At 42.0% G+C, this 7500-nt stretch overlaps 1 long non-coding RNA gene across 1 annotated transcript in view; it reads left to right on the forward strand.

Annotated features, from left to right (window-relative positions):
- The window catches only part of LOC135099669 (uncharacterized), a 341412-nt gene that overhangs the window by 268678 nt on the left and 65234 nt on the right, over positions 1–7500 (forward strand). Inside the window, exon 5 of the long non-coding RNA XR_010268245.1 lies at positions 376–412. This is a non-coding gene — a long non-coding RNA (uncharacterized LOC135099669). The remainder of the gene's footprint in view (positions 1–375; positions 413–7500) is intronic.

Consider the following 7500-nt stretch of genomic DNA (forward strand, 5'->3'; position numbering starts at 1 on the left):
CTCTCTCTCTCTCTCTCTCTTTGTTATGGTTAATCGGTTTTTATTCGTTATTTTAAAAAGAAAGATTACAATTAAAGTAATGGTAGTATTACATAGATGGTGAAGAAAATATGAACAATCTCTCTTATTTATATATCCCTCTCTACATCCTCCAAATACATGAATATTAAATAAACACCTACCTAACATTCTCTCTCTCTTTCTCTCTCTCTCTCTCTCTCTCTCTCTCTCTCTCTCTCTCTCTCTCTCTCTCTCTCTCTCTCTCTCTCTCTCTCTCTCTCTCTCTCTCTCTCTCTCTCTCTCTCTCTCTCTCTCTCTCTCTCTCGCTATCTAGTTTAATTCTTTTCACCTCATTCTTATTCTTTCCTTTTCCAGAACAAGAGCAGCCATCACAGACTCGACTGGATTCCAGGTATGTCACGATTCTGTTGTTTCCAGGACGCGGCCACGGGAGAGTTGAAGAGAAATGATTAAGTTGTCTTTCCTCTTTCCTCTTTTTTTTCTCTTTTTTTTTTCCTTCAACGTCGTGTGAACTCTTGACACGCCCAAGCTGGAGTGGTGGTGGTGGTGGTGGTGGTGGTTGTGATGGTGATAATGGTGGTAATAGTAGTGGTGGTTGTGGTTAATATTGTATTGTCTCCTTTGATTAATGAGACCGTTTCAGCCTCGCATTAATTCCGTGTGAGGAAGAGAAAGAGATGTAAAGACAAAGGAAGGGAAAGAGAATACACGAGACTACATGAGAAGAACAGATACCGGAGGACCTAATTCTAATCGCCTGTAAGGAGGGTATCTGTTACCTTTTTACTACTACCAGCAAAATATATGTGGAAGAACAGGATAGATACAGAACAAAGCGCTCTCATACAGAACAAGGCTAAGGCAAAGAAGAGAAGGCAAAGAATTAACAAAAACATGGCAAAGAAGAAAAGAAGAAGCAGCAACAAGAACATGACAAAAAAGTGAAGATGATGCAAACAAGAACATAACAAAGAAGAGAAGAAGCAACAAGAGCATAATAAAGAAGAGAAGTAGCAACAAGAACATAACAAAGAAGAGAAGAAGACACAACAAGAACATAACAAAGAAGAAGAGGAGGAGCAACAAGAACATGACGAAGAAGAGAAGAAGATGCAACAAGAAGAGGAGGAGAAGCAACAAGAACATGACAAAGAAGGAAAGAAGACCCAACAAAAACACACCAGTCACTCTTCATCATCATCCACCTACATGACTGCAAGGCGGGATAAAGGCCTCTCTCAAACTTTTCAGGCGTGGCGAAGGTTGAGAGTCACCTTAACCTTTACCCAAATACCACGAGCTGCATTACCACCACCACCACCACCAGTACCACCACCACCACCATCATCTCGGCAGTGTATCGGCGGTGAAGAAAGGTGTAAAAGTAAGCATAAATGAATGTTATAGCCCCCCGCCTCACCACCGCTGTAGGTTTACGAGTGTATCGACACCCACGCCCCCGTAAAGTATGGCGCCCCTAGCAGGTGGTTCAGGCTCTGCTCGGTGATTCAGGGGCGCCCCACGCAGGAGGGATGACTATGGGGAAGACAACACTACGAAGGAACACTGTTTTTTTGTCTTTCTTTTTTTTTTGTGGTTTTGAAATTATGACGAAGTATATTGAGCGGGTTTCCCTTGTATTTTTTGTGCACTGAGCTAAAGGTGAATGAAGACAAATATTATGTGCTTCGAGGACTGGCTATTAAATGCACACACGCAGCAGTAGAAGGGAAATCTTGGATGTGTTGAATGTTTTATACTTAGACAGTGAAAGTAATAACAGATACTCGTATTAGCTTTTTTTTTTTTGTGCCATAAGTGACTCTAAGAACTCAAACTCTTTCACTACCAGACAATTTTCCCATAATTACCTACAGATTTTAAGCACATAATAGATCTGCAGCCTGGAGAACACCAAATTAACTTCTTGTTCTCCCTTTTTCTAGAATGTCCAAACACAGCTCAGGACTGCTAACAAATAACAGCCGAAGCAGTAAAAGGGCTAGTTATGGGAAGATAATGATTACATCCTATTTGAACTCTTGATCTGTATATTATGAGTGTGATTATTATTAATATTATAGGCTAACTTTTCTCTCTAGATTACATGCATTACTTTCCCGAACCAGGCGAGAACACAGCTTCATTCACAACTGAGGCACCGTACTGTCGGAAAATATGAGCTTCTTTTCCTTCTCGTTCTCACCTGGACCGTTTCACTACTAAATTTATCCCATAATACTCGTAACTCTCAACATTTCTATAGACACATACTACAGTCTCTGAAAATGTAAACTGAGGCACCATACTGTCGCAAAATGATTAAATAAATACGTGTTGTTTTTTTCCTATTTCTTCTTACTTTAACTATTTCACTACTAAGGCATTTATCTCTAATACTCGTAATCCACAACTGTGTGCCCTTTCAAACAAATTTTCACATGATATTAATTGATGGTAATAGTAAGAAAGATTAACCATGTGACTGCTATTTGGTACATCTTTCCTTAATTGCCAATCATTCTGGGACATCTTTACTTGTTCTCCTGCCATCTTCAATCTTTAAACTGGGTAGAAATTGAAAAATCTATTCTTTTTATTCCCCTTCTTTTTTTGTAGATGTTTATAAAGATTTCATGCATTACTTCTGGTGCTTTTAATTGTTTCGTATCGCAATGAAAGGGTTGATGGAGAGGTCAAATTTCTGCATGGTACTATTTATTTAATCTAGACTCCTATGCGTGCAGAGACTCTTCAATATGCTACTTGATGTTGCCTTCTGACCTTTGAGATTTATTGCGAAATTTTATCATTACTGAAATTGAGATAGCAGTGTAGATGTTAAGCAGCCTTTGTATTCTCTCTCTCTCTCTCTCTCTCTCTCTCTCTCTCTCTCTCTCTCTCTCTCTCTCTCTCTCTCTCTCTCTCTCTCTCTCTCTCTCTCTCTCTCTCTCTCTCTCTCTCTCTCTCTCTCTCTCTCTCTCTCTCTCTCTCTCTCTCTCTCTCTCTCTCTCTCTCTCTCTCTCTCTCTCTCTCTCTCTCTCTCTCTCTCTTTACCCTTTCACCTTCTCTTACTTTCGCTCTTCATTTCCTTCCGCCCCCCACTTGCTCTTGAATCTCCTTCCCTTCGTCCTCTTCTATTCTCTTGCCTTTCAGTTCCGTTTGTATTCTGGCTCCCTTTATGTCATCCTTCTATTCATTTCCCTCTCCTTTCTTCCCGTCCTCTCACTCCCTCACTCATGATATTACACTAATGTCATATCCCACAGTTTCCTAATATTCTTTCTCTATTTTCCTGCATTTTATTTCCTTCTTTTTTTCCGTATCCCGTTTTATTTTTATTTTTTTCTTTTCGTCCATCTACTTATCTCATCTGGCTTGTTTCTGTTTGATTCCTTTCATATTCAGCATTTGTTAATATTCTTCCATTATTTCTGTGTCCTTTACTTCTGTTTATGTTCTGGGTACTTTTTGTCATCCTTCTTTCCAATAATTCCTTCCCCTTTCTTGTCATCTGGTTGCCTGTTCGCTTGTTGCTTGTTTCTACTTGCATAATTATATATTCTTCATTTTCGTAATATTCTTTCATTACTTCTATGTCCTTTGGTTCCGTTTATACCCGGTGCTCCTTTTATCATTTCTCTATTTATTCATTCCTTCTTGTCTGCTTGCCTCCTCACTCAATTTTTTGCTATTTTCGTGAGCTGAGTTTTCTTTATGCTTAACAGGATTCCGGCGGCCAGTCACTCTTGCTGCTGCACCACCTTGGAGTATATTTTAAAGCAGTCAGTCATTCCATCGCCGCCGTGCCTTTCAGCTTGAGTTTCCGCTTAAAGCTTCCACCTTCCCTTTACCTTCCCCTCCTCGCTCCACCTTTTCCATCTAAAGTCCGCGAGTCTCCTCCACCTTCTGTATCTTTCTCCTTTCCGTGTTTTTCCGTCCTTCTACATACCGTTTTTCTTCTTCCAGCTTCCTTCTTTCACCTCCCCCTCCACGCTCCACCTTTTCCACCCATCGCTCTAATGTCTTCTTCCATCTCTACCTTTCTCTTTATGTCTTTCTCCTTTACCTTACACCTTTTCATGATTTTCTCTCCCTTCTACCTTCATTTAATTTCCCTCCTTCCTCTTTCACGTTCCTCCTTCCCCTTTCACCTTTCCGTCGTCTTCTTCCCCTCTTTTCTTTTACTGCATTATAAGATTTTTACCCTTTTTTTCATGGTGTTTTTGGTTTTTAATCATGTACAATACTTATGATCAATAAACTCTATCTATCTACCATTTTATCTTTCTCTGGTCTTCTCTTTCCCCTCACCTCCTTCCTCCATCCGCCAAATCTCCTTTTCCTCCACCAGCCCTTCCACTTACCTCCTCACCTCATTTTCTCGTTTTCTGCTAAGTTGCCTTCTCCACCTTTCCCGTACAATTTTTGAACTCCAGCCTTGTCTCTTCGTCCCTCCGGTAATTTACACCTCCCCTTGCATCGTTTTCTTTGTTTCCTTTACTTTTTTTTCCTTGCCTCTCTTCTCACCTTCATTTTTTTTTTCTTCTTATCCCTCTCTGTCTTTCTCTCTCCTTGCTTTCCCTCCCTCTAGTTTTGTTCTTTACCTTTTAGTCCTCATCTTCGTCATCTTATTGTTCGCCTCCCCTTACATCGTCTTTTTCTTTCCTTTATTTTCTCTTCCATTCTTACCTTCATTTTCCTGCTTCTTATTCCTCTCCTTGCCAAGCTTCCCTCTATTTTGTCTTCTAGCTTTCAGTCCTCATCTTCGTCACCCTACTCCTCTCCTCCCCTGCATCTTTACTCTCGTCCAGCCGTGGGAGTGCAGAACAAAGGGCACCGTTTGTATTTTTACCCGTAAGCAAATTTACTGTAATCGTTGACGAGAGTTTTCCATCGCCTGTGCACTTAACCGAATGGCGCGTGTCGGTGAAAAAAGATGTAGTGTTTTGAGAATTGTGTAAATACCGGCCGTGAGAGAAAGAACAGGTGTTGTGTGATGGTGTTCTGTGTTTGAGAGAGAGAGAGAGAGAGAGAGAGAGAGAGAGAGAGAGAGAGAGAGAGAGAGGAGAGAGAGAGAGAGAGAGAGAGAGGGGAACTGGCTCTTGACATCACCAACTCTTGACATCACAAACTAAGTTATCATCGCACGAAATAATTTAAGAGAAGTGCAATATGTTCCCAGTAGTTTCCACATGCAGGGACACGAACAAGCTTCCCGGAGCGTGTGGAGTGGAGCCGACCATGCCCACTAGACGAGCATAGCCACTCTCTAGCGCAGTGGTTCCCGAGCGCCCCGTGAGTGTGTCCCACCAGAGTTTGAATGCCGGCGGCGTATCCCTTTGTGTTGCTAGTTTGGCGGAGTTTGGCGACTGCACTCTCGTCTGGCGGCAGATTTATGAAGCCTTAAGTGTAGCATTGTCCTCCACCAGTAAAGTTTCCATTTAGGGTCCTCCTCCTCCAGTAAGGGTTTCCAGCTGGTGTTGTGACTGAACTGTCTTCCCGCGTTGGTTGTTTTGATTCAACATTGCCCTCTATCGAAGGTTTTCCCATTGCAGTCGCTGTAGGATGAGCTGATCTACTCGTACATGCCCCGCTCCCTGCTTCCTTTCTCGGCGGACCAGCTGACTTTTGCGCTTTTGAGATTTTGACTGCCACCTTGATACACCTTTCCCAGTTACCAATCACTCGGAGACATCTTGTTCTACAGCCACATCCAATCTCTGAACTGAGAAGAAATTGAAAAATATATTCTTCTTCATCGCAAACTTTCTTGTAAATGCGTATAACGACTTCACACATTGCTCCTGGTACTGTTGATTGTTTCTTGTCGCAGTGAAAGGGCTAATGTTCTTTCCAGTTCCCAAAATTTAACACTTTAGACATTTCTAGTCACCTCCTCAGTAAGCCTTGCCCCAGGATGGTTTTCGAAAATATCATTACGAAAACAATAATAATAATTACAAACATAGAAAATATGGAAAACAACACAACATAGCATAGTTTGTATGTAAAACGCATCCATAGAGACGAAGCGTGCTGTCAGTCATAAATTTGTTTTTATATAAATGTTATTTGTTCCTACATTTTTTTTTTTTTTTTCTGACGAGTTTATGCTTTGATATTATTACTATCTCGCTTCTTGTCCTTTCGGCAAAGATCAAAGTGCAGTGTGCGTGCTTTTATGCGTGGAATGTGGCACGTGCAGGGACATTTCAGACACAGCAATACAGCTCGACAGGTAAAGCAAAGTTGCGTGAATGCCTGAGCTGCACATTGCATGCTGGAAATAGAAACTCATGCCTGGAGCGAAGAGCAATAAATAGTGAACATCAAGATAAATCCGCGTAGTGGAGAATTAGCTCAATTAGGCCCGTGTATCCTATCAACGGAGATATAAATGTTGGGCTTAAATATTAATCCCCCGCTCATTATCAGTCTGCAGTCAGCGGCGCACGTCCCTCGCTGTCTCTGTGTGCCAGTCAGGAGATAGTGTGTTGTGATGGTGAAAGAGAACTTAACATTGCATCTCTCTCTCTCTCTCTCTCTCTCTCTCTCTCTCTCTCTCTCTCTCTCTCTCTCTCTCTCTCTCTCTCTCTCTCTCTCTCTCTCTCTCTCTCTCTCTCTCTCTCTCTCTCCTCCTCTCTCTCTCTCTCTCTCTCTCTCTCTCTCTCTCTCTCTCTCTCTCTCTCTCTCTCTCTCTTCACACACACACACACATACACACACACACACACTTTGAATCCTGGGCGCAGCGAGGCAAATTGGCGAGCCTCTTAATTTGTAGGGCCTGTACAGCTGCAGCAGCAAGTAGGTACGAGATGTAAGCCAGGGGGTTTGTGACTCTTTACTCTCACTTCGCTTTTCACTGCTTGATTTCATTCCTTTTATATATCTGCATTTTTTTTTTTTTGTGTGTGTGTGTGTGATTTTTAGTATGTTTCTACCATACTTTAATTTTGTTTTAATATAAATATTTTTTACCTACCATGTTAGTTGCTTTTTTTCTTCTTCTTTTTCTAGCGGCGCAATATGACCGCGATGTTCTTTTGCTTTAATCCCAGTCAATCAATCAACTAAGGGGTGGTGACCTGGCTGTCCCGGTGTGTGGCGTGTGAGTGGTCTCAGTGGTATCCAGAGATCGGCCCCTTTGAGCTTTGAGCTGCTTCCGTAGGGGAACGACTGACTGGGCGACCGGCAGACGACCATGGGATGAATAACACACACACACACACACACACACACACACACACACACACACACACACACACACACATTTTCCGATAGAAAGCAAAACAGGAAACGCTCACGAAAGGTTTTATTGGTGAAGAGAATAAATCTTTCTCTTATCATCATTGGAACGTGAAATATGAAGAAGTGCATCAAAAGACGTCCAGGAAATGTGAGTCAGCGACCACCGCTTGTTGAGAGACACAGCGCGGCCTTCATCCTGAGAGGTAACCGGAAAAGACACTACAC

The sequence above is a fragment of the Scylla paramamosain genome, chromosome 4, assembly GCF_035594125.1.
Source record: "Scylla paramamosain isolate STU-SP2022 chromosome 4, ASM3559412v1, whole genome shotgun sequence".
Taxonomy (NCBI): domain Eukaryota; kingdom Metazoa; phylum Arthropoda; class Malacostraca; order Decapoda; family Portunidae; genus Scylla; species Scylla paramamosain.